Source organism: Calonectris borealis, chromosome 1, assembly GCF_964195595.1.
Source record: "Calonectris borealis chromosome 1, bCalBor7.hap1.2, whole genome shotgun sequence".
In the NCBI taxonomy this organism is placed as follows: Eukaryota; Metazoa; Chordata; class Aves; order Procellariiformes; family Procellariidae; genus Calonectris; species Calonectris borealis.
The window spans coordinates 137,900,407-137,927,715 of NC_134312.1; the positions used below are offsets into that span (position 1 = coordinate 137,900,407).

A 27,309-nucleotide genomic window follows, 5' to 3' on the forward strand; every position below is an offset into this window, starting at 1 on the left:
TTTTACATATGGGAATAGGGATACATATGAGAAGTGATGATTGGGAGTTAGAAAAATATACTGCTTTCCTCTGAAGATTGTCGCTGACTGTTCTTTGTGGTAGAATAATGACTAATTTTTCAAAAAGGATTCATTAAAAAGAACTCTGCTGGGTGATTTTCCTTATTTCCTGCGGGCTTGTACAAGGCATTTTGCTGTGACTCTGTGTCGTAGTTTAACCCCAGCCGGCAACTAAGCCCTATGCAGCTGCTCGCTCACTCGCCCCCCGTGTGCGATGGGGGTGAGAATCGGAAGGGTAAAAGTGAGAAAACTCGTGGGTTGAGATAAAGACAGTTTAATAGGTAAAGCAAAGGCCGCGCACGCAAGCAAAGCAAAACAAGGAATTCAATCACTACTTCCCATCGGCAGGCAGGTGTTCAGCCATCTCCAGGGAAGCAGGGCTCCATCACGCGTCATGGTTACTTGGGAAGACAAACGCCATCACTCCAGATGTCCCCCCCTTCCTTCTTCTTCCCCCAGCTTTATGTGCTGAGCATGACGTCATATGGTATGGGATATCCCTTTGGTCAGTTGGGGTCAGCTGTCCCAGCTGTGTCCCCTCCCAGCTTCTTGTGCACCCCCAGCCTCCTCGCTGGTGGGGTGGGGTGAGGAGCAGCAAAGGCCTTGACTCTGTGTAAGCCCTGCTCAGCAGTAACGAAAACATCCCTGTGTTATCAGCACTGTTTCCAGCACAAATCCAAAACACAGCCCCATACTAGCTACTATGAGGAGAATTAACTCTACTCCACCTAAAACCAGCACACTCTGAATGGAACAGCGAGACATGTTAGAGCATGTACCGATGGAGATGTATCAATGTCAACTGACCAAAAAGCTGAAGTCTGTGTGTCAGGAGGTGTGTCTTTTACAGCATGTTTGCTGCTAATGTAGGGATCATCTATTTGAAAATGTTTTGTTTCATCAGTATTGAAGCTGGGGTTTTCAAGAAGGCTGATGATATGGCTGTTAACCTTACTGGACCCAGATTAGAGGAATGTGTGCATGCAGCTATGTAAAATAAAAGGCAACGTCATTCTTGTTTGTTTTTGTACAAGCGTACACGAGTTTATGCGTCTTTAACTATAGTAGTTACTGTGGGTGCTGTACGGGACATCTGTGATGCAATGAGTGTTCAGTGATTCACTGATACATAACATGAGGACGCATGTGATGACTCACTTTTTCCCTCCCGCTTTCTTTTCCCATTAATCTGAAGCAAAGCTTAACAACTTTTACCAGAATTTAAGGAAAGATTCATACAGGCTCTAATAATTTAGAGTGAGAGGTATTTGATTGTAAATTAAGTTTCCCTTAAGATTCCCTTAAGGGGAATAAGATTCCCTTATTTCCTTAGATAAAGAAAAATTAACTAGACAAAACACTTGATTTAAGCTTGCAGCAGTGTCAATTTCTGATACCCAGCTACAGCAAAGATTGCTAGTTTTTGGGAAAAAAAGATAATATGAAGAAAGTTCTGCTAGTCCCTCTACAAGTGTTTAGATTTTTCTGTCATTATTTTCCCATGCCCCTCATTTGATGTATTCATGTGGCTAAAAATGATTGAGTTTTGTTTAGCTTGCTATTTGGTGGCGATTCCGATTCAGCTTTTCGGGAAGGAAGAACTGTATTTCACAGACCACAGGAGGGAGTGTTGTTCTGCGAGTCTGGCTGCTAGCAGCTCTCTTGCTAGCATGGAGCGCTTCAGCTTCTTGGTTTTACCCTGTTAAAGGAAAACTTTTTTTTCAGCAGTTCTCAACTTTTTCCAGGCTGAAGTGGTTTCTCAATAACTCAAAACTTTTTTTCAGTGGATAGTATTCGGAATTTATTGCTTAATAATGGCAGATCCTGAGTGCTGGCTCTGCAGCTGACACACTGGCTTTCCACCCTGTGCACCAGCCGTGCTCGGAGTCTGTGCTTTGTGGGAGGGTGAGTCGGGGGAAAGCGGGCAGGGTTGGTTTATGTACTTTCTGCTTCCCTCTTTTCCAGCCTGTAGAAGCACAAGTTCAGTTAGACCTTACCTGCAAAGAGTCCTTCTATCGCATTGCCTCTAGTTCACATTACAGCGTCTGCTATGTTAGAAGTGTTTGTCAAACACCATTTATTTTGCACTTCAGATTTCAGGAAGTAATCTTCTCAGAGCATCATCCTTTCTGCTTTATGGAGGGGTGGTTTGCTTTAAAGCTTGCATAGACAAATTCTTTGGAGCTGCTTTGTTGGCAGCCCTCAAACGGGCATCTTACATGAACTCAATCTGGGTGCTTGGTAGCTGCATGCCCATGAGCTGGATGACCCTTTTCTAGTGCGTGAGGCAGCCAGTATGGCCCTTCCCCCTGCAGTAGCAAGAGGTGCGGTCTCGAGCCCTGCAACATGAAGTCAGGGCTGGAGCTGATGGCCCTGTTCACATGTCACATAGGACAGGTGGCTGCTGGACACTGCCAGGGCTCCTAACTGTTCAAGTGTTAAAATGAAGTCTCTGGGGTAGATGCACCCAGAGCGAGACTTCAGGCAATTCATCCAATATCTCCTTTTCCCTTGAAGAACTGGAACCTATTTTTTGGAGGAAATGCTACCACATGTTGAAAGAGAAATGTGAAGAGCCCTGCGGAGAGCATGGCAGTCACTTGCCAGTCAACCCAGAGAGGAACATTATCCGTGAGTGATATTACAGGAGACCCCTGAGTGGACAGTCCTATTGAACGCACTATTTTGTGAGGGTCTCCAGTAGTGTGATCTCTCCCTGCAGTGTAATTCAACAGGTGTATTTCAGCTACTTTTCCTAGCTACAGATGGCCTAGCACTTTGCTGGGTAGAGGAAAGTACTTCTCTAGTCATGCGTGGCTTTTAGCTCCCTACTGCCAGCTTTTCCCAAGTGGCCTCTATGCCAGAGATGGAAACATTTTGTCTTTTATTTCTTACGGTGTCTTGTCCCTGCATTCCTCTTTCACAAAACTTCAGAGGTTGTGATTCAAAGGCTTCAAGCGAGGCTGCAAGGAGTTCAAAATCCTTATGTACTTAAGGTACTGTCATGTGTGGTGATCAGAAATCTGTCAGTTTGGCAATACACTTTAGTTTGGTCTGTGGGAGTTAAGGCAAAGAAAGTATTCTGTTTGACAAAAGTAGTAGATGATCAAGTAACTCTCTCAGCACTCCCTAAATAGCTACAAATAGTTCCAGGAAACATTTGGTTCATCCCAACCGAGAGATGTGAAATCAGACTTGTGGCGAATTATCTTCTTGGAGCAGTCTCAGTGGAGCAAACGATGTGGCTTTATATAGCGATAGGATTAAAACCTACAGAGCAACACAGCTGCTGGGCTGCACCTCTTATTATAAGATCAAGCACTACACTCCAGTGCCCTGCAAAACTAAGTAAGCACTCCACACTGGAATATCCATTTCAATCAGCCAACTTGCAGATTGTTTCCACCATACTCAGTCCCGCAGGAGATAAAGTCTTCCTTGCCATGACTTGCTTTTCTTCATCCTAAGCTTAAAAATTTCCAGTTTTTGTGGAACAAATGCTTGTGTTTTCTGAAACCAACAAGTGCATTTTTAACTATATGTCCAAAAAACTTTATATAGTTCTGGTCAATCTGCAAATGACTATGCCAGCTTTCTCCATTCTTTATACCTAACTTCTCCTTTTCCATTGTTCTCCTCTCTTTGCCATGCAAAAGTGTATTTCCTGTCTAGGAAAGCGTTTCCTAGCCACAACTGCCCTTGCCATTGAACTGGCAACACCAATGTATCTACGACCTATTTCCTTGACAAATTGTACTTTTTCTCCTAGAGCAAGCCTCTACAACTGCTCAAAATTTCCAAAAGTCTCTTCAGCTCCTGCTTGCATGTTATCCAGCATTTTGCTCATTAGATGTTGGGCAAACTGCTGCAGGCAGTTCCCCTCTAAGAAGCAGAAAGGTAGGAAGCATGGCTATGCCATCTGACTGATGATCTTCCAGAAACACACAGTTGTACAAATTCTCAGCACTCAGTCACATCTCTTCTTTCTGTTGGCCAAGCTTTCAGCAGGAGGCTCCATAAACCAGGAAAGCCGAGTGTAAGTTAGGCCTCTGGCTACGAGAGGGATTTTAACCTTCTGCCCAGCTTCTTAGCAAGATGCAGCAGTTACTGCCTTGCAGCCAGTCAAGTGTACCTGACATCAGCTGTGATAATGAATTTATCAACACCACCTGGATAGCTGCTGGCTGCAGGGCTAGATCCCTTCCAGCTGGGGCTCACACATACTTCTCTGAGGGGTGCTCCCAAGTTAGATTTCAACAACAGAGTGTTGGCGTGAGCCCCAGAGCGACTTGTAGGAATATTGTCTTTTTCATCCTCCAGTGCTTGCTGCTGTCACTGCTGGTCTTCACAGCTCTCTATCATTGTGTAGTCCTGCTGGTCACTCTGCTGAGTTAAGGGCCATGTGGGACATGTTCTGCCAAAGTCCTGGCTTGGTACCTCCATTCGGTTATCACAAACCATATCACAGCAGAAGCAACATCCCCAAGAAATGCTATATGTACATGTATGTATTTGTGGAAATTTTTGAGGGAGTCTTGTAATCACACCTATTGGTTCACAGTAATTTCTGTGTATTTCTGCCATTTCTGTGGGAATGTCTTTTTCTTATATTGGAGATGTTGCGTAAAAGTTACTGGTCTGATGCTGGGTTGGGTGTGCAGGAATATTGGGCAGCAGATTTTATCATGAATGAAAGAAAGACTTTTTTTAAGAGTACATGATTCAATTCCTTCAGGATATTAGGAGGGGCAAGAGTGTAAATGAGTTAAAAAATGGATTAGATAAAAACCAAAATGCTTTGAATATAGCTTGTGGCAGTCCTTAAACTTTGCATTGCTGGAACTGAGGGAGAAAGCCGGTGTAAGGATAACTTCATACTTGCCCACTGCTTTTATGGTCTTTTTAAACATGTAGTACTGTGAGAGGGGAACTGGCTGAAGTCGAGCCAACCTTTGCTCTGACACACCAGGCCTCAGGGAGGCCTATTCATAGGATAGCAAAGTTATTTTTAATGCTGTGGTCGTTCTAAAGGTATCTTTAGACTTTCAGGTATTGGTGCATTTGTGTAGCCTTCTTAATGCCACAGCTGCTCCAAAACAGTTTCAGCACAGAAAGAATTGTAAAGATTTCTGAGGGACGCATTGGAGGATGAGTTGCTTTACTGTAGGGGAATTTGAAAAACTGGAAAATGGGTTAAAAATGGAAACTACTTTTAAAGTTCACAGTAGGTGCACAAATACTTGCCCACAGTATTTCCCTTCTCAGCATATTTGAGTCTTATCAGTACTGTTGTTTCGTATCTCCATCCTTACAAGCAGGTTAGGCATCAATATGACATCAATATCTTGGAAACACCTGGAGATATGCATGTTGGTCTCATGCATTAGAAGCAAAAGGAAAATTATTCTACAAAAAAGCATTACCACGCTCATCTTTACTCTTTGGATTTTAGGGAATGTGAGCTAAGACCCATCCAAATGTCATTACGCTGTTTCTTTTAATGAGGTATAATTTACCTGGTCATACTTTCTTCTAGATGGTTGGGCATAAAGTATTATGAAATCAACATTTTCCTTTTCAGGAAAGTGCACAAAGAATGGGAAATAATTGTTTATGTAGGTAATTGTGACCTTTGTTTTTCTCATGAAAGAGTTATGGCTTCTCAGAAGGAAACTTAAAATGATGGAACAGGAGCATAACAGAACGGCACAGGGAAGATTATTTCTTTTTTATGGAGTGAACAATAACTGTGAAATTTTTGGAGAAAAAAGTTGACCAAAAAATTGATTCTCATACAGTAATGACCAATAATAGCTGTAGTTTGAATTTGATTTACTCGGAGGGTCTTCACCTAGAAATCCAATACTTGTATAGTGCAGCATCAGATGCATTTACTACAATACCCGAGTTTGATTAATGGAATTTTTTACCCCAGCATTGACTTAAAGAGAGGAAGGGACTTTGATAAATGAAAGAATAAGACCCAGTTCCGTCAGTGACTTGCAACAGACTTGCTAGGGCTAGCGTGCCTTTGCTCATAAAAAACATCTACGTTGTAGCATTATGATGAGACTTAATTTTGGAAATACCTTATCATCTTTGGAAAACTATTAATTTGCATGTGTATATGTAGTTTTATTTGAAAAAGAGTTACTCCATTGTACAAAGCATGACTAAGACTTCATGTACAATTTTGGTCATCCATATTTAAGTACAATGACCTAGGGCTGGAGTAGATCCAAATAAGTGCTGCTAAAATCAGGGAAGAGGAAGATCAAAAGATTTTAGATTGCTTAGCCTCACAAAAGAAGGACATTGAGAAGGCGGTAGGATTATCCTTTCTTAGTAGGGACCAAATACTAGGGATGAAATGGGAGAGCACAGCTATTTAAGCTGAAGATTTAAAGGGCTGTAATGTGGCTCTGAATAACCTTAGGACAGAAATTAGAAGATCGTTTCCAGCCATCAAAACAGTGAGGCTCTGAAACTCTTCAGAATGAAAGTAATGGCAGTAAAGGCAACAGGTTTATGAAGAAACTTGTCTGCTCAGAAAGCTTGTGACTGTGGCCTGACCAATTACTGCAGTAGTTGCCAATACCCGGGACTCTCGGCTCAGAGGTGCTTTCCAGTCCCTGTACCACAGCTTTTGCAGCTATAGTCCAAGCCTGTTTTACTTCCAGGCATACCTTCTGTTTTTCCATTTCCACACAACAGCATGAACAGATATCCAGAAAAGCCACCAGCCACAAACAGCATGCACTCTTTAAGCAGGCTGAAAGGATTTCATGATCTGTGGCTTTGACTTCAAAGGCTGAAGCATCATCATGGGATGCTCTGTAGCAGCACCTCCAGGTGCAAGACCCTGCATCTGACTGTCTTGACCATGAATGGCAACTGTACAGGGAGCAAGGGCAGTTGAGTGTGTGGTGGAGTTAGGGACAGAGGTTGGGAGTCCCCAGGTGGGTGGGTACTGAAGCTCTGAACTCGATTTTAGAATAAGTGCTCTTTCAAAATGATTGCGTGGTCAGCATGCTTTGAGAGGCCTACAGAAGGAAGGCCTTACCTAAGGAAGACGTTGAGTCTGGCTGCCATCAGCTAGGAGAAAAAAGGTGTGTGTGGCTACCTGGCACTGGTAAAAATGGTACAAAATCAACACATGATAATTCTTCTGTTGGGTTTTCTCTTCCAATTTTTTTTTTTTCATTTAAGCACCAATAAAATGTTCCTTTAGATGTGCTTAAAGTTTTTTTTCTTACAGCTTCCTCTTCTTGATTCTTGACTTGGTTCTTGAAAAATACTGATGTAGGAAATCAGTGGTTTTGGTAGAAAGGGAGTGCATTATTGTGACTCAGTGTGAACTACTGTTTTTGGATGAGTAGCTAAACTGAACAAAGAAACAAAAGAGGCAAGTGAACAACGGAGCAAATGTAGCCCTAGAGAGCGTCAGAGATTGTAAGGAGGCTCTCGTAAGCCAGTCTCCATGGTACACTGCGTACATTTCCATGGCCTTGTTTATACAAAGAAGTATTGAGTAGGCAGGTTAGCTGTTCTTCTTCCTCTCTCTAGGCAGTCTTACATTTGAGTATTTTAATAATGCAATTACCATTGTAGCTGTTCAGCACACCTACAGTTTACCTTGAATTCCCCCACCTCTTCCCTAACACAGGAGGCATACAGCAGAGTGATGCTGGAGAAGAAGAGGGACCGCCGTTCAGACATTTCCCCTCCTTCCTGCTCCTCGCAGCAAGAATAAGGCTGACTCCATTTTGAGGGAGAGGAGCTGCTCTAAGGGCAGGAAGGGGAGCTGGAGAATGAGAAGACTGCAGGAAAGCTATGATCTTGCAGAAGACACTGGGTGGGAGAGGGATTAGGAGAGAGGAAGGTGATCCCAGGGGAGCAGTGGGAATGGAAAGGCCTCCTCAGCCTCACTCCCACTGACTCCTCTTGATCATGCTTTCCAGTATGGACATCAGCGATGCCAGGGTGGACAGAGGAGGCAAGTGGTGCAGCTGGACTTAGCTATCCCCCTTCTGCACGGCCTCATGGTATTACTGCCTGTTTTAGGGGAACAGCTGTGACAGACCAGAGCAGTGACTGGCACATCATGTTTCACGACCTGTAGCCAAGGGTCAGCTTGAGAACCTGTGACCTTGCCAGGTCTTTCCAGCAGGTCTGGGGTGCCCCGTTCCTTCATGCCCTGTCACGTCCCGACCCAGCAAGAAGCAGCATGCACTAGTTAAAACCAAACTTGAATACAGCTTTTAAAATACATTACTCTTTGGGAAAGGGGAGGGGTGTGTTAAGGGCTGTCAAACATACAAATCAACAGCGTGTCACGTGTACTCGGCAGCAGTTCTGTAACTGGGGTCTCATGGAGCTGGTAGGACCAAAGTCAGATGTGTAGATAAGCCCCTTCTTCTACAGCCATGAGGGAATATGCACCAAGAGGCTGTGCCAGGAACAAAGAGATGCCTAATCTGAAGGCCCTGAAGTGTTTGTGAGAAGGGTCGTGTGAATCTGAAGGTTGGTGGCAAATATCCTGCCCATGGGACTTGCACTCGCTGAGACATGTTTATGTAGATGGAAGTTGTTTGTCCAGATGGCACTTAAATAGCTTTGCTCTCCATTTCCTTGTAGCAGTAAAAGAGCTGCACATGGATCACATTCAGGAAGTTCGCCCTCTTTATTTTTTAAAAGCCTAAATATTTACAATTTTCTTTCTGGGTGAAAGAAAACCAGGTGAAATTGCATGAAAGTCCATCTATCAAGAGGAATTAAATGAGTTGACTCATCCTGTTGACGGAGAGGCTAGCTCTGTGGTTACAAACCAAGGCTGAGGCCAGCTCTGTGCTCCAGACCTCTGCCAAGGCAGCTGGGTCACAGCTGGGATGTGAAGCTCGACACCCGTGGCTTTTTCCCGGCAGGAACACCTCGTGTGCAGGTAGTCCCTCTGGCAAAGCTGCATGCAACCCACGAGTTGTTTCTTTCGTGAGCTGGAGGTTTCCTATGCAGCAAAAATGGTGCTGCTGGAATGAGGGTGTCCCAGCCAGAGGCAGGTTTAACAGATCAGCCTTCCCATGTGAGTAGAACGCTTGGGAACCTCAGGGTAGGGAAGTCTAGAAATCGGACTTGGCAGATTCGCCGTATATTCACAAGTAAGTTGTAACAGGGCACTTGGGAGTGTGTAATAGCTTTCCCATCAACCTAACCTTATACACCCCTGTCCCCCTTGATATTCCACTGCTGCACGGTAGGGCTGCAGCCTTCAAGAACTCAACTTGTCAATGAAAAAGTGCATTTGTTTTCAAGCACCCGGAGGCATTAAAGAATGTTTGCCCAGCTTGAAGCACCTTTAAAAAGGCATGGATTACTGCATGCTTTCCAGAAAAGGTGGTCTGCAACAAACCACCTCGTTTAAAATCCTTCCAGTTTTTCTAAAGGGACTAGCAATTTTTGGTGTCTAATTTAGGCCAGCAATCTTACAATAGAAAGCACTATAAAAATGCCAACACCTTTAATGTTGTCTGCCACTGGACTGGATACAGTAGGGTTTATATGCTGCCGCAGATGAAGCAGAATTAGCATTTTATAGTGTTAAACCATGGCTCTCTTCAATGTGGTTATTCTGTATGTTTCCTTCTTCTTGCCTCCAACAAAAATACTGTAAAGCGTGGGCTGTGAGGGCAGGGAATACTAAAAATGCTATGAATGCTTTTTCACACTGCTTGAAAGAGAATTGGATTGAAAACTTAAGCCACAGAATAGTTTCTTGCTGAATACTGGTTAAAGTGCTGTAGGTTTAGTGTTTGGGGAACACATCTTCAAAATACTTTTGTGAGGTAAAGGATGATGGCAGAGGCCATTGCAAGTTCAAAACCAAAGGAACTTTGGAAACCAAATTTTAAATTCAGAAATTATGTGTAGTACTAAAGTCAAACACATGGCAGAGAAATACCATGTATTAATCATGTACTGAAAAATAAATATTTTGCCTGTGAATTGGAAAGGTATGAGACAAACCAAAATATAAACACATGGGTTTAAAATAATGACTAGAATAATATTAGCTTTACATAACTAGGGTATTTTGTCTAATTTCAAGTTGTTTTCTAATTCCTCCTGGAAGAAGAATATTTCATTTGTCTGCTCATGCACTTAAGGAAATGCCTCCTGAAATGCATTGGATACACCCAACAGTCTCAAAATGGCTGTCTACAGCCCTCATCCTCAGTTCCTTACCCATTGCATCTCTTTGCTCACATGGCTTCTGTTTCATCTCCTGTTACTGTCTTCCCACAGTAGCAGGTAGTCTTTGAGTTCCCGTCCCCGGGTCCTTTGTCTCCCATCGCACGTTGCCCAGTTGTCACTGCCTCTGCACAGCTCCCCATTCAGTGGAAGTGTGAGATGAAAGGTAAGTCTTCCTTCTGAGAGCTCTCTCCAGCTTAGCTCAAGATATCGCTCATCATCTCCTCTAGGTCTGGGATGAGAAGCCTGATGTATTTTGCTTCCTTCAGCTGCGGAAGCAGAGACCTCACAGAAGATAAAGGTACAGGTGGAAATCAGTCCAGTTCCAGCTGCACTGATTCCCAGTAGGTTGCCAGGGGGAATTCTGACTAAGCTGAAATCATGCGTAGTCACAATTTTCTCATGAGGTTTACAGCTATGCATAAAATAATAGGCCTTATATAAATACAGTGAATAATACCATAAGAGCAAAATAGCAGTGGCTGATAAACACCAGGATGCCGAATAAACAATAATATCCTTTACATTCCAGTAGAAAAGATTTTGAATGAGAAAATCAAAGTATGTGGCAATCTGATTTTTAATTCACTCAGTAAGCATCCGTGTTCTTTCAAAATCAGTGGGAGTCCCATACTTCTTTTGCATCTTCTATTATCAGTACCTTGTATCATAGGTACTGCTTTTTTGGAGAAGGAGAACCATCTTCTAAGGTCATAGTTATATCTCCTTAAACAGTAAGAGGTATGAGAGAGGGGCAGTAGTGAGTTAATGTGGGCAGTTTTACCTTTTTGGAAAGAAATTAGTTTCTCATTGGGTGGCAGGCCAGCCTGATGTCATTATCTCTCACTGCCCAAGTGCTGGATCTTCTTTCATGTTTCATTGTTCCATAACCTTCTTGTGTGGAAGAGTGGCGTTCAAAGGTTCCTAGTGGAGTTCAATAAAAAAGCGTAGAACTGAAGAAATTGGCACCGATGTGATCTTTCCTAGGGGAACAAGTCCAGTAGCGAGCTGTGAAGGACACGCTGTTTAGAATAGCAATCTTCTCTGCAGGACTAAAAAGCCTAAACTGATTTCTCTTAGATACTCAAGAAGATGAACATGTATATTACCGGGAAGGAGGCCTTTAAAATTGAGGGTGTCTCCCATTTTAAATTGAACACACACCACTGTCCAAAGACTGCATAACATAGTTTCTGTTTTCACTACTCTCTTTCTCCTTAAGGGTTTGTGTGGAAATTAGGAGTTTGCAATATTTTCTTTATCCACTTGTTCCTCCTCTTTCTCCTTAGTCCCTCCTTCCAAACGAGCTGCATCATGCTAGTTTAGGTCCCAGTCTTTCAAATGTTTACATACCCCTAAATTTAATGCACATGAATAATTGCAGTGAGACCAATTAAACTAGTTCAGTATGTAGAAATCAGCTTATGTACATGTACACTTCTTGAAGAATTATGTTGGCTAACTTTTATGAATACAACAGTTCTGCATACCAAAAAGTTTGGTGTTTTTTTTAAATGTACAATGGAAAATGACAGATACAGTAAAACCTCCAATTGGGGTTCAGTGTGCTCCAGTAGCTTTGTGGTTGTTTTTCTCACACAGACTTAATGATAGCTGAAAGCACATTGCTATGAAAATGGCACTGAATTATTTGCACTTATCATAGTCATTTTCTGGAAATAGTTTTTTTCTAGTTTCTTGCCAGAGATAGGATCATATGGGGAAAGGAGAGTTATTACTCTGCTTGTCAAATTTGCACAGAAATGCACTTGCCATGATGCAACAGTGAATCACCTTTTAAGCTTGGCCCAAGTGAATAAAACTAAGGCTCAGGAAAAGCAGCATCTTAAATGTGAGCATGCGTGGGACTGCAAAAATCCTTAACTATGGACCGATCTTGGCTTACAGTGCTCCTAAGTCACCTTATGAGTGGGTCAGACTGAGAGCTCACCTCTGCCAGAAGGGACAGGCTCACTCCTTCCTCACTTGATCCTCCTTCCCTGACCCAATTGCATTGTCTTCCCCCTCCCCTCAGGTCTTGGCATTTCTTTATGGTGAACCAGTTCAGCTCTCAAACCTAGCCAAGAAAAAGAAAAAACCCTACACTTTTTTTTTTTTAACCCAGGTTGTTCGTCTAGCATTTTAGAGAGAAGAAGGTGGCAGAAATAGAGTGGGCTGGAAAGTCCTCATTTTGCCAGTGAGGAAGTTAAGTTGTCTCGGGCCTCATCACAAAATCGCAGCATTCAAGCTTGTTCTACCAGACAAGGTGGAGTGAATTAAGAAGTATCTGTCCCTGGGTAGTTTTCTGCTGGAGTGTTTGAGTTAGCTTATGTATAATTATTACAGAATAATGCCCCATATAGACTAGTCTGTGCCACTGATAATTCATTAGAATAAAAGAAACCAACTCACATTGCTGATTTCAGGCAGGCTTTGCAAGGCTAGGACAAACAGCTATTTAACCCAAAGTGAACAAGACTTAATTTGAGTATCAGGTTATTAACTGCTACTGAACCTCGAGGAACCATTTTTAGTCACTTTTCACTCAGAGTGGTATGGGAAGCACCAAGCTACCCCTTGGGTGTTTCAAAAACTATGACTTCTCACTGCACTTTCAGAGCCTGAAAACTTTCAGTGCTGAACAGTTTCAGTATAAGGGACGGGAACCCCTTCGAGAATCTAAATTACTACAACCCAACCTAATTATCACAGAGAAGTAGGAAGTTCAGCCTTGATGTGCCCTTGAGGCCCTGATGTGCACCAGTCACATACAAACTTTGTTTTGTTGAGAGTCTGGGATTATCGTATTAGTCATCAAGGCTAAGCCCATGGGGAAAGCAAAGAGCTAAACTGCCTCTTTCCCAGTGGAATTTGTGGATGACTCATCTTTTTCTCCTTGTGGCAAAGGAGCACACTGTATTTGGCTAACCATAGGCTTATGAACCACGAGAGTTTCGTGACAAGTGTCCAGGAGGACAGGTCCGCCATGTAGGAGGGACCGCTGTGCGCTGCAGTGGCTCTGACTCCATGTCCCTGCTTTTCCTCCACCAGCGGGTTGACAGATCGTCCCTGTGCCACATCAGGAGGCCACGCGATGAGCTGGCTCCCCCTGAGCTGCCTTTCTGGTTAAAACAGAGCCAGTGCAAACCCAGGCTAACATTTTATATCTAGGTCAGTGCGTTGGTCTGCTTCACTAGCTGACCTGGGGCTGCCTAGGAAAGGCTTTTGTGGGGCTTTCCCCTCTGCAGGACGTATTTGCTGCTTCCCTGGCATCAGTGCAGCGGTGGAGTGGTTCAGACGATCAGTGGTTCACGGATACAGAAAGGAGCTGGCCTGCCCTCCGGGGTGGCTTGTCGTGGTCTGTGCAACCAGAAATCACGATCAGCATCAGGGCTGGGGACAGAAATCCCTCCATGACTTATCACGAGACTCTTCCTGCATTTTTAGAAATGTAATGGATCCATCGAAAAAGCAGGATAGCTTTCTGCTGTCCTAATGAGTTATGGCTCACTGAAGAGCCCGACGAGCACCGGCACCGGTGCAGGAAAAGCGGAGAGGAGTGCAGGCACAGCACTGCCTGGTCCTGGGGAGGGAGGAAAGAAGCCCCTTGCTTTCCGGCAGCAAGCCTTCAGGTTGGCTCAGCAGCCCCTTAGCAAGTACTTTCCAGTGTTGGACACCAGTCATAAAACAGCAGGTGAGAGCACAGAAACAAGGTGCACGTGATGGTGTCCGGGGGAATAATATGACCGATGTTATAGCCAGCCACAGTAACAACAGCCTTTTGGGCCTTAAAAATGCCCAAGCAGCAGAAAGGCAGAGTCACCAGAGAGGAGAGGGTGTTTCAGCATAGAGTAGATTAGGGAGCAGTGTATTAGTCGACTACCAGCCCAGCAAGCAATGCCTCAGTTCCGGTAGGTGGGACGCCAGAGGGTGCAGCAGGATGCATGTAGAGGGGGCTGGGAGGCTTGCGTGGGTGTGCTCAGGACCCCCCTCCGGCTCCTGGCGAACCCCTCTGGCTGGAAGGAGTCAGCTCCTCGTGCCGGGGGCCTTCGGTTTCTGTGGCACGTGTCTCGGCTGACGAACCCCCGCTTGCTAACGTAACGCCATTTGCTTTTGACATTCCATTTCAGCGCGAAGGTACGAGACAACAGCAAGGGCAAAGAAGCCGTATGCTCCAGTTTTATGGTCTGATAAGGGTGGAGGGAGAGAGATTGGTCCCAGTCCCAGGCAGACCTGCCAGTTTGGTCTCACCAGGTTATCCAGAGGCCAGCCTAAAGATAACACTACCATCAGCCACCCGCCCTCCAGCGCGGTGAACATCACCCTTGTGACTGCAGCGCATTAAAAGGAGGCTGGGAAAAACAGGAGGACACATCTGTGGGGATTGTTATAATTAAAATCAGTGAGGAGCTGCATTCGCACCTTTTTAATAGGTCTTTGTTACAATCTAATTTTCTAAATGTGAACTCACCGGAGTTCTAACTTGAGCTGTTGTAACCCTAATTATTGGGGTCACATTTTGGGTACCAAAGTTAGTGTTCAGGGAACTGGAGAACTGACATTAACTCAGTGGTCCACTGGTGCAGGCGATCAGTGTGTAAGCACCCCAGTGTTATGCCATGTTGGTGCTTGGTGCTGTTTTCATTTTACCACAGGATCTTCGGGGAGGGTAAACTGGCTTGCGAGAAGACATTTCTGGGATGGGGAGCTAATGGTTTTTAACCCACGCTCTTGCTTCCATTTCCTCTCGCTGTAGAGGCTGCTGGGCAGATCTGTGTTCGCAAATGGCATCACCTGCAAACCTCCAAGCAGGCACACAGCAACGAGCACCCAGGAGCAAGGGAGGCTTAAACCAGGCCTGCTGCTGGCAGGCTTGTACTCCTGCCCTAGTTCTTAACCCTAAATGCTGGGGGGGGCCTGGGGCTCCCCAAGGCCAGAGGCTCAGGGCAGGGCCTGGCAGCCAGGCACAGGGCAGCCAGGGGGCACCGGGGCAGCCCCGGGCATTGGGCACCTTCCTGGGGATGAGGCAGGCTGAGGCTGGGCCGGGATGTGGGCCTGCAGGTGGGCCCGGCTCGGCAGGGCCCATGGCCGGGCAGGGCAGGGCTGTGGGGAGCTGGAGACCGGCCCTGCTGCAGCATTGCTGGGGCAGGGGCTGGCGGCCCCCCAGGGCTGATGTGGGGCCCTGGGCAGGGTGGGGGGAGCCCCAGGGGGCTGACATGGGGTCCTGGGCCCTGGGCAGGGTGGGGGGAGCCCCAGGGGGCTGACATGGGGTCCTGGGCCCTGGGCAGGGTGGCGGGAGCCCCAGGGGGCTGACATGGGGTCCTGGGCCCTGGGCAGGGTGGCGGGAGCCCCAGGGGGCTGACATGGGGTCCTAGGCCCTGGGCAGGGTGAGGGGAGCCCCAGGTGCTGGATGGTGTCCCCCCCATGGGATACAGTCTTCCTGCTGAGAAAAGAAACACGTCACATTTGACTTCTTGTGGAGGCAGCATCTCCTTGTCTTTGGCACAAGTATGTCTCTTAACTGAATGCTTCTGCAAATTGTTTTACTTGTAGGTTTTGTACCTTTTGATACGTGCTTAGTTTTAAGATGTTTGTAATTTTACTGCTGTTGTTGTGTCATTCAATCTGGGCTAAATTAGAGAAATGCAAAATTTAACATCAGGTAGAGTTGTGTGGCTAGATTTAATGCCAGAAATTTAATGTTAATAATTGTGTCTGCCGTGCCCTACAGGATTAGGCATTTAATAAGGCAATGACGAACCTCACAGAAAACCATTTCTGAATGTACAAATAATGAAAACACAAAAAAAAGTTGCAAAAATGTCAGAGCCAACCATTCCCTGAAATTAAAGTATGATGATATCTGAGTAATTAATGCTGCACAAATGCAAAACATCTGCAAAAAGGTCCGGTTTCCTTGCTTCTCACAGACCATCAACCTTGCTGTTTTCAGAGGGGTGTTTGTATCATGACTCTCAGATAATAATAACTGTTTTTTTGTGCTCTTCCTTTGTACAACTCTATTAATGTAACATGACAAAGACACCCTTAACTTAATTCTGAAGGGAGCCCGGGGGCCCAGTTTGCACTGCACTCATCAGACTGCTGTAGTGTCCCTGCGGTCCTGCAGGTGAAGGTTATGGTGTGGCACCACTCCCTTAACTGGGCCGATACGCTGAGCTCTGGGGACCCACCTACAATAAAACTTTCAGCCGCTGTTACGGTAGTTCAAAATTAGGTCTGGTTAGGTTGCAATTTCATTATTTCTTTAAGGCAGTTGGGGCTCCTTCTGCTTCCTCTGTGTCAGCGCCCAGTAAAGACACAGCTGCGCAGTGAGTTTTTAGATCAGAAAACTGATCCAGCTGAAAACTCATCTTTTGCTCCTTTTTTGCTGCTGCGTGAATTTTCTGTGAGTCATTTCCTTTATCACACAGTCACACAATTTTTAGCATTGCGATGAGGAGGAGAGTGGGAACATGAATATAGAAGTGATGGGAAGGTGTGACCATCACTTTAGGAAGCAGTTACGCTAAAATTGGCTTAAACAAATCAGGAAAATGTCTTCATTTGTAGCTGGCATAGATGTGGCTCTCAGTGGGAAATAGGCAAACCTCTGCACAGAGGTATTCTTTCCCATAGCCAAGCAGACATGCCTGTGTAAGCAACCTCTTGGGAAGAGATTGCATTTTGTACACTGATCTCATACTGCTCTGGGAAGGGAAGATAATTGGGAATTACTGCCTCCAAGTATGCAGCTGGAGAGGTGGAGGAACGGAGTGGTAAGAGCACTCAGTGATATGTTTCTGGTGACTGCTTTTCTAGCAGTGCATGCCTGGTATGTAATTTCCATTGCGTGACCTGCCAAAGGACTGCCAGCAGCATTTCAGTTGGCAGGACAATTATGCAAAGGGTTAATGAAGCATCAAGACCTATGTTTTAGGCAGTCAACAGAGGAGCCTTTCTCTGGTGTGTCCCTTATGCCCTCCCTGTTACCACTCTACCTCTGAGCACCAGTGTTGGCAAGGGAACTTACGAGCATTTTTAGCAACAGAGAAAGAACTGTGAGATGTCTAAGTTGGAGTAAATCACAGTGCTGCAAAGAGCATGATTATCATGAGCATCATCTCTTGTAGAAGAATGACTGAGCCCCGTGGCCGTTGCTAGTTCTGTTTCCCCTTCTGCAGATGTCTGAGTTTTCTGTGATCTCTATTTCAGATTCATATTTTGGCATGTGGGATGGGAGGCATTCCTGGGTGCTGGCAATCAGGCAGGAGCACACCTGCAAGGTGACAAGGGTCAAGTAATGGTGTTGGAGATCACATGGCAGAGGAGGGCAGGGGATGCACAGCCATATTCTGGAGAGGATTTCTCACAGGGCTTGCTAGCAAAGGCATCCCTGTTGCAGCGGAGCAGCATGGCCTCTGCACTGGGAGGAGTTGCCTAATGAAGCAAAGTTAGTCACCTTCAACCATGATGCACCAGGCTGAGCAGGTGACGTGTCCCACAAGCAGCACTGCACTATATTGCTTATCTGTGAGATGTTGTCACAGCAGTGAGAAAGTAAGAGATGAAAGTTAAACACGAATATCATGCTCAACAGTCCATATCCATCATTATGTGCCAGCATTGACCAGTGGCAGGGTTTCAAAGCCTGCTGACAGTAGTGGAGAAATTTCTGATTATTTGAATGTGTTTAGGAGCCAGCCCTAAAGCAGAAGTAGAATGTAGCTCCCATTTTGTTACCAGGAGGTGGTGTGGTGTGCTTTTGGGGGAATGGATGCAATATAGTTATTTGTATTCTGGGGCATCAACCCTGTTTAAGCTTTGTAAAACAATGGACAAAAGTAAACAGAGGTCTGTCTGCTTGCCCTTGCTGCTGTAGAACAATTATTGGTCTTGTACATTCCTCATAATTTTATATATTTAATTTTATATCAGTTATTAATTTTGTCATGTCTACCAAAACCATTTTTGTTTCCCCCTTGAATCATCAGCTTTTAAACTTCTTCTCTCTGATACTGCGATATGTTACTTCCTCAGGATATGATATTTGTCTGTCCTGGACTGTGCTTCTTTTCAGGAAACATCTCATTCCAAATTTCTATATTTCAGTTTTTTGTAACATTGTTGTTGCAAATGGACTGTGGTACAAATGCAATTGTACTATCAAGTGCTTAACTTTTCATTGCTAAACTAAATCAGGAGTTTGGTTGGTTCATCTCCTCTTAGCCAGATAGTTTCAAGCTGACGTGTCTCTGTAGTCAGGAGGTTGAGGCTCACTTTTGAGGACAACACTCGCTCAAGTGAACAGCTGTCGCTGAGTGTTAATATTCAAGAGTAGGGGAAAAAGCAGGGTAAGGCTCCCCTTGACAGAGCAGCAAGCGCTCACTTGGGAGGAGAAACCTGATTTCTAGTGCCAGGTTTGTTCCTGTGTCCTGTCAATGATTTCTCAATGCTAAAGCTGTCAGCAGTCTTGGCAACAATGACAGGAGCTCAGATACCTGCCAGCTGAGGATTCACTATGAAGAAGAAGAAGATGATGTGAGCCCCCTTGCCTCTGAGTATTGCCTGCCATGGAGTTTTCTCATACATGGCAGCTGTGTGGTCCCTCCAGTCATGTAAGGGCTCTTTCCACTGCTCCTGCCCTTCTCCACAAAAAATGTGCTTATTTGATGGACTAGTTGACCGTGATGCTGACTCACTGTCATAACTTCTGGTCTATTTTCCAAACCTCACGTTCTGACCACCACTGTGTTTTTTAAGAAAAAAAAAAATTACTTGCTTACCCTTAAAGAGAGGACTTTCCAGGAGCGCATTTAGCATAGGGAACATCAGTCTTAATTGCCACTGAGCTCTTGGATAAGAGCATTTAGCCATTAGTTGAATAGAAATTGTATAACTGGGAATCTTGTCGTATGACTTCTGTTGTCAAAGAGGTAATATTTTTTATTCAGTGTCAGGAAGCCCAATTGCATGGTAACTCATGGAATTAAATTTCAAAGCATCATGATTTAATTAAACAAAAGGATTTTTGATAAACTTGCTAAGATGGAGAAATTGCGTTAAAGAAGTAGAGCTGCATAACAAAGAATGTGTGATCCAGGAATGACGGCGCAGTCTCTTAGTAGTTTTATGTGGTGGTGCTTTAATGTCTCTTCAGGTGTCGAGGTACTGTGCTAGTAAGCAGTAAGCGTTACTCGCTGTGTACATGTCAGTCCCTTCCTTCTTCTGATCTGCAGGTGGGTTTAGTCTTTTGCAATCTTTTGGACATTTGGAAACAAACACATATAGAGGTTTAGGCTGGCAGTTCCCAAGCTTTGAAGGTCTGAAAATTGAGACATATCCAGAAGTTGAAATGCTTATTCTTTTTTTTTGTTGTTGCTGGTTTTTTTTTAATGAAAAACCTGGAATGAAAATCTATGCCATTGTGCAGGATTTCACTCTTCGAAAGTTAGCTGTCAGAAAACCAGTCTTTCTTGTGGTATTTCATTAAACCCAATCAGTGCTGAGGCATGTAGAACCAGAGAAGCAAACCTTACACAAAATGGGAAGTTCATTACATTTATTTGGCCCTCTCATCAATCTTGAGTTCTCTTTACATTTTGTAAATGAGTTAAGCTTGCTTTAATTTCGCTTCCTTGGTTTCTCTGTTACTGCTTGTTAGCTGGACTACTATGCAATAATATTTTTATTTAGCTTTATTTAAGTTTATCTTTCAGCTGAAGTGGAGTTCTTATGCCCCTTACTGTTATGGACAGAGTGCTGAAATTTGAAGTTTCAGACTTGTGCTTCATGGTATCTAAAGTTACAAGTACGTCTCCCTACCAGGATATTTTCCAGCTGAAGTCACTCTTGGCGAGGCTGGATAGTCCAGAACAGAAAAGATGGTATGTTGTATAAAACAAAACCAGATCCTATACAGCAGCATCTTCTTTTTTAGTTGTCTCCAGCACTGATGTGAGAAACTTGATTGAGATCAGCTTTTACATAGAAATCATTTACCATGGTAAATTATAATATTTATATCACAAATATTTACACAAGTTCAGTGTTTATAATATTTGTACATAAGTTAAGCCAATGAAATGATAGCTAAAATTAACAAATAGGGAAAAATAATGATAGATAAATGAGAAAAATTCAGGGATCAGCAGCTCAGCTTCTCGGGAGATATTTCTAGGTTTTGTATTCTGGGATGGAGTTAGTGGAAAGCAAAATAAAGGTGGTATTTCTGAGAGTTTCTGAATGTGGGAGAGGGAAACAGAATCTTCACTTTTTACGTTGGATTTTTCCCTCCAAGTTTCTACACTTTCTAACCAGAGAGATCTGAGAACAGATCAGCCCTGCAAACTGTGCTGATACAGAGCTTTCTGATTAAGTATCCAAACTCAGGCTGTCCTCCAGCACTGGCCTCCGCTTCCCTACCCCTGTGCTCCAAGCTGCCACCCTCTCTGCTATGCCCACAAACTGCCCACGGCCTCAGCGGGCACTAGGCAGGGCTGCAGAACGACCTGTTTCACAGTGCAATCCTGCAAGCAGATGCATCACCACCATGGGGGTGATGGTGCTCGGCCTTCAGCAGAGGAGGGAATGAGGCAGCAGGGAGCTGGGGACCAAAATTCCTTATGCCAGTGTTGCTGCCAAAGGATTTGTTTTGTAGAGATGTGGCTGCACAGGTCTGCAGGGTCAGTCCATTTGGCCCTGGGAGGAAGTCTTCTTTTGATACCCTTCCATGTTGCTTTAACTCAAGGCTTTGGGTATAGATTTAGCCCATAGAAAGAGGGCCCTACCTCTTATTTGGCCAAGTACAGGATATGTGAAGTGGAAGGTGCCATGGTCCAATCCTCTGAATGACATCGTGAGACTGACGTTCCTAAGCTGCACGGGGATCACGCTGTTTGTGTGTTGTTAGCTTTGCAGTATATATGCCACCAAGCCTACATCTGTATTTAGCTCAAAGGTGAAATAAAGGTGAAATAAACCAAGATGTGCCCTGAGGCTAACTGGCACATACTGGCTGGATTCACCACACCACATAGCACTTGACCCTGCATCTCCTCTTGCCTTTTGACATTGAACTTAAGAAAAAAACACAAAGAAAAATAATAACAAAATGTATGAAAAAAAGAGGTCGCTATGTCACAGCCATCCAGAGTATGTTTTTATAGCATAAAACCAAGAACACGTGTGGCATGAGGGCATATAGGGGCCCCTGAGAGTGCAAAGCTTGTGGAGGTATACTGCTGGAGGACTCTGCCGGGTCCACCATGTGCTACATGTGTCAAATGTGGCAATTGGCTCTAGCTGTTTATATTCATATAAAAGTTTGATGTCATTAAGGGTTTCTAATTTCCATTTTCATACACAGTTCTAGCCTGAATTCACAGTGTTTTATAGCTGCTCAGCAAGACAGTCCAGGTGACTTTCTCTTATTTTAGAGGAGTGTGATTCATCTCAGATGATAAGCAGGATTACATGTGAGTGGGATTTACAGTATTGAATATTATTTGGAGATGGTTTAGAAATACTTCAAGAGGAGTTTCCTGATTGTGTGTCAAGAGTGTACACTAAGTACATAAACATGACCTTCTCCACTTTCACCCTTTTACATGAAAACAATACAGCCCTTCAAACAATGTGTACTGGGAGATCATTGCACTTCTTGGGTGGCTCAAGTCTTTCACTCAGACATATAGAATAAGTGATATGGCAAGACTTCCTAATGTTGCTAACAACATTCATAGTTTTGTCACCAGAAACTTTTAGAAGGAAGCACATGAATTAAAAATGTTAGCATATCTCATTTGAAATTACATATTGTGTGAGAAAAACTTATTTTCAGCTGCAAAGTGACTGCCTAGAGTATCTACGTGCTTTTAAAGTTCTGCTAGGAAACAGGAAATATTTTCATTCCTAGTGTAGATTTTTTTTTAATTCTGAGTGTTCAACGGTTTCAGTCTCCCAGACCATTTTAGTATTTCTGATGCAACACAAGGCCACATGCTGTAAAAGTACTGTCACTGTACTGAGGCTCTTTCTTACAGGTAATAAATTACTGCTGATATTATCTCTGAACTGTCAGGAAACCAACATGTATCTGGGTGAGTTGATTCAGGTTCAATAAGAATAAATCCAAAGAATTCAGGAATTTTCTTCTTAAGTACATAATTTGTTATTAACTATTATTTCAACCTCTACAGCTGGGTTTTTTTTTTCAGTTCTGTGAGGCATTGAGAAGCATCAGTACCAAAAAGACGATAATAAAGAACATGTTATCTTTGCAGCAAGCTTATTCCCCAGGATTTGCCACGCAGTTTTTCAAGATATATGCAAGTACCTAAGGATACTTACCTGAAACTGGTCTCAACAAGCACTCATGTTTTCTTTATTGCTACATATATAAAATACATTTCTTTGAAAAAAAGAAAATTAGCTTTTAACGTAGGTTCTTTAGAAGCGGGTGCAAGAGTTAAATGGACATATGATTAACGTAGGGCCAGGACAGCTTTCCAGTCATTCTCCTGAGGAAATGGTAGCTACATCTCCAATCATCCCAACCCAGATCCTCCAGTAGACATCCCTGCTGCATTTTGCTGGCATGACTTTTGAAAAAAAATGAACTTATAGTTTTTCTTCTGTGTGAATTCCTAATATCATCTCACTGTAAGCGCAGGCAGGAGCTGGTGCTAGCAGTGGTGGGCTGAACAGGGGCGCACTGCAGCTCTTGGTGGCAGTTCATCATCACCTGTCACAAGGAACTCTACCCCTGACTGGCTTTAATTCACTGCATCTTCTGACTTACGTAGATTGGTTTAAAATACCGTCTCTAGCGTGCTGTAGAAGATGCTTTGGCAAACTCTGCTCCCGCAGTCTGAGAAGTTACTGGTCCTTCCCTCCCCACTCCATCTGCTAACTGGAGACAACTGCCCTCAAAGCAGCAGGAGCCGAAGAAAAGGTCTGTCAGTTGAGTGGAAACTGTCAGATGTTGGCATAAAACTACCTTCATCAGCAGTTTTAGCTGAGCAGCCAACATCCTTCCAAATCAGCTTTGGCACAAGTGCTCCTGCAATGGAAATAACCACAGCTGAGGTTAAAGCCGTGCTCATACTCACTTTCTGTGCTCAAACTGGGAGGAGGAGAAGACAGAGGGAAAGGGAAAAGGGGACCGAGTAGTCCCCATTGGAGGACAGGCTGCTTAGTAGATGCTTTCACTTTGTTATGGCTCTGGTTGTTCTGGAAGATGACTTAATGAAGTATTTGCCTGAGCTTTTCCTTTAATAAGATACTTTTTCATGTATAGTTCTTTAATTGACCTTAATGTTTTTATTACATGGGGAATTGTTATATACAATGAGTCAGATTAGTAGGAAAAAAATCTGAGTAAGGAATTGGCTAATGGGGATATGACAACAATTAGTGCTGAAAGCGGAAATGTTGGCTGGAGGGAAGTTACTAGAGAAATTCCTGTTGGTCTTGGGACCAATTTAGTATAATAGACCTTTGGAATAAAAGAAGAACTGTACTAATGAAATATGCTGATGACTCAAAACTTGGAGTTGTAATCAACAGAAAGGAGGATTAAGATATCCCTTTCTTAAAGGGAAGGAAGGAGCTGGATTATCTTGTGAATCAGGCAAATGGAAGTGGTGTGATATGAGGAACAGAGTGCCTAAGGAGGTGAGATTAAGAGTGTGGCTGTTTGGTTTAGAAAAACAAAGCCTGAGAGGATTTGATTACTACCTGTCTGGAGGATAAAAATCAGGGAATGCTTAGGACTGTTTCAGTTAAAGAGATGTCTTAGTGTATAAACAGATGATCTGAAGGAGGAGACATTTAGACTAGAAATTAGAAAAAATTTCTAACCATCAGAGGAGAAAATTCTGCAACAGCTTCCCAACGAGAGAAGTGGAGATGCTTACCTCGTTCTGCCTGTCCGCTTGGGTAATTTACAGAAGGTTTTGTGTCATGTGGATGTTTGTGACAGTACGAGACTGGCAGAATTCAATATTCTTTTTCCTGGCTGGGAATATCTGGGAAAAAACCCATTGACGTTGTTGTACGTTCTGTTCATAAGCTGCTCAGGCTGCTTACTTCAGGGCATGATCTTCCCTCTTACTTCTGGTAATTTCATTAGGTTGCTAACAAAGCTGACGTTCATTTATCGCTGGCTTTCAAAATTCACAGCCTGTTGGTCTGAACTGAGAAAGGTCACACCTCTCTCAGCTGTGGTTGCAGGTTGTCAGCAGAGCTAGTTCAAACACCGTGCCACCGGTATGCGGTGAGTCAGAGCTTTGCAAGTGCTCTTTGCAGCTCAAAGGGCTAGGGATTTACCCAAGTTTCTATCAATAATCTCGTACTTACGAGATAAAAGATTCCCATGGCAAGAAAATGTGCCAGATGTCTGAGTATTGCGAACTAAGCCCGCGTGGCCACCTGGGCTCAGCAGGAGGCTGTCTGGCACCGTCCCACTCGAGATGTGCTGACCCCTCTTCCTGTAGGTGGAACACCAAAGACTTATGAACTTCAAGCAGAGGCCTTGGATGTAGCAAGGTACTGCCAATTGCCATGACAGTAGAGAACAGCCAGTTAAAATAACACGTGGATTAGGTCGGACAGTATTTAGATCAGGCAAACAGCATGTTTGTTCTGTGTGATTTCCAGGGCTGCTTACCAGAGAAGTTGCAAGTTCCTATGTCTACCTGTGAGCGCAATGGCTCTAAGAGGGGATAAAAGAGCTTTGCTTATTTGGGAGCAAATTCTATTAGTCTTAGGTTTGTTTCTGAATTGATTTTTGTAATTTACTGACATAATAATCTGAGCCCTTTAGCTGTAGCTGGAACCGTATCTCTGGGAGCTCCGGTGAGCCACTGTTTCCTATGCAGTCCTTACCTGGCCTCCCTTCTGTATCTATCGGCCTCTTGTTGTATATGAAAAAAAAGTCCACAAGGGTGGTCTGTGGTTTTTTCCAAGGTTTTTCCAGTCTTTTGAGTAGAAGATGTGCTCTGATAGTGTTGTCATCCTAAAGATGATCCCCTTGGCTTTCCATTTTTATCATCATTTCCCCACACCTCACACAGATAATTTCAAAAGGTTTTTGCTTGGTCCGGCAACTGTGCACTCTTGCCTGTACCAAACAGTATCCCTGCGTGCACATGTGTGCATATGTGCTGAACACAATGTTTAAGAGAGCTTTCGGTCAGAGAAATCTTGTATGTTGGAATCAAAATATCCCTGGAGATGTATACCATTGTGCTGCAATTCTTGATGGAGGTGAAGATTGCTTTTTCCTCCTACCCATCCAGTGCAGTAGGTAGGTTATGAACAAGGCAGGCTGCTTGATATGCTGAGTGACAGCTATCCAGGGAGGTGGCATGACAGCCTGTTATTTCTCAGAAATGTCTATTCAGTGGAATATGTCACATTTCCAGCCTTTCACTCCATTTTAAAACGGAAAAAAGACAGTAATACAGATTTTTTCGTAAGATGGATGCTTATAACTCATGCACACCTCTAATTCTTGAGATTTTTCTAAGAACTATAACATGAAAATTAAAGTATTGTTTTAGAAAAGAGTTTGTTGACTGAAGAAAATGAAACATTCTCAACACTTAATGAGCTCTGTTACCTACTACCTATGCAACTCCGTATCTATATTCACCTGAATGATGCTGTTGAAACTGTATACTGTAATGCACCTTAAGCAACCATAAATGAAATTAAATACCTTTCAAGTGGTTTAAGTAAATGGAAAGTTGTTTTTCTCTTTTATAATTGATCTGGGATTCTAAATTAATGAACCATCTGGAAATTATATGTTTTCAAATTAAAATTGTGCATTTAATGAAACGATGAGCACATTGAGAAATTTGTAATTTTTGTTTAAAACCTGTATTTAGGATTATTTCAGAGGAGAGTGGTGTTTAAAAAAAGCAATCATTTTCTGTTCAAGCCAACTGACTGATCACTGTGATAGTTTGGTTTTGCATGTATTTCTGGTTACCTGCAGTCCTGGGCAAGGCCCAACTCTGACTTCGCTACTTATGCTCAAGATCATTCTACTTCTGGGTTTCTCTAGATGTGTACTGCTTCCTGACTGGAATTTTGTCAGGGTAACTGTTGTGGATTTTTCTACAACTCTTTCAAGTGTCTCACAGCCTGAACTGAACTGCCACGTAATTCTGTAGCACGAGATTCAGTTAAACCCAGTGTTTTCTGTGGGTAAATACAGATAAACTGCACATACCTGCTTCTCTGTTTTACCGACGACTTCATATACTTTGACTTTACTCATTTTTTAATTTACCACTCCAAAACTTGCTGGGCAGGCCCACATAGACCCAGTGGGTCTGATGCTTTCAGGAAATGCCAGATTTATTGCATTTGCTCTAAGCAGGGGGTATTCATGTATACCCAGAAAGTCCTAGCTTGTGCAATAACATTCTTCACAGTTGTTTCTTGGTACAAGTGGACTCATTTTGGGTAAGACCCTGGTTTGCAATGGAATGTTCTTGGAAATTATTAAACTTCCTGGGACACTTCACCACCTGGTAGTTACCGGACAAGTTACATTATCAAGGTAAAACCAAATGATGGATCCGGTCTGTTACAAAAGTGGTCATCAGTCAGGCTTCACATGCGCTTCCAACTGCATTATCACCTTTACTATTGCCTCTTCCTCTGGGCTGTGAAGGAATGGTGTTCTTACTCATCACCCGCTCTGACATGTTAAGTAAATGAAACAGCAGCAAAGCGTACACAGCAGGGATACCATAGCTTAGAAGACTTTAGCTTCAGCATTTTAGAAGTCATCACTGACATCACCGCTGCTATGGGTTTTTTTTATGCATGTGCACATATGATGTAGCAATCCTAGTGATCAGTGGGCTATTAGCAAAGAAGGATTTTGCTCCAAATGCTCCTTTGAGCGTTGTCGTAAATGCATCTCTGTTCTAAGCAAAGAAGGAAAGGATCTGATGAAGCAGACTGAGCTTTGCTGTGCAACCT

The 27,309-nt window shown here is 43.6% G+C and overlaps 1 protein-coding gene across 1 annotated transcript in view; it reads left to right on the forward strand.

The window, feature by feature from the left end:
• Positions 1 to 27,309, forward strand: part of ARHGAP6 (Rho GTPase activating protein 6) — a 335,923-nt gene that overhangs the window by 101,386 nt on the left and 207,228 nt on the right. The window lies entirely within an intron of this gene.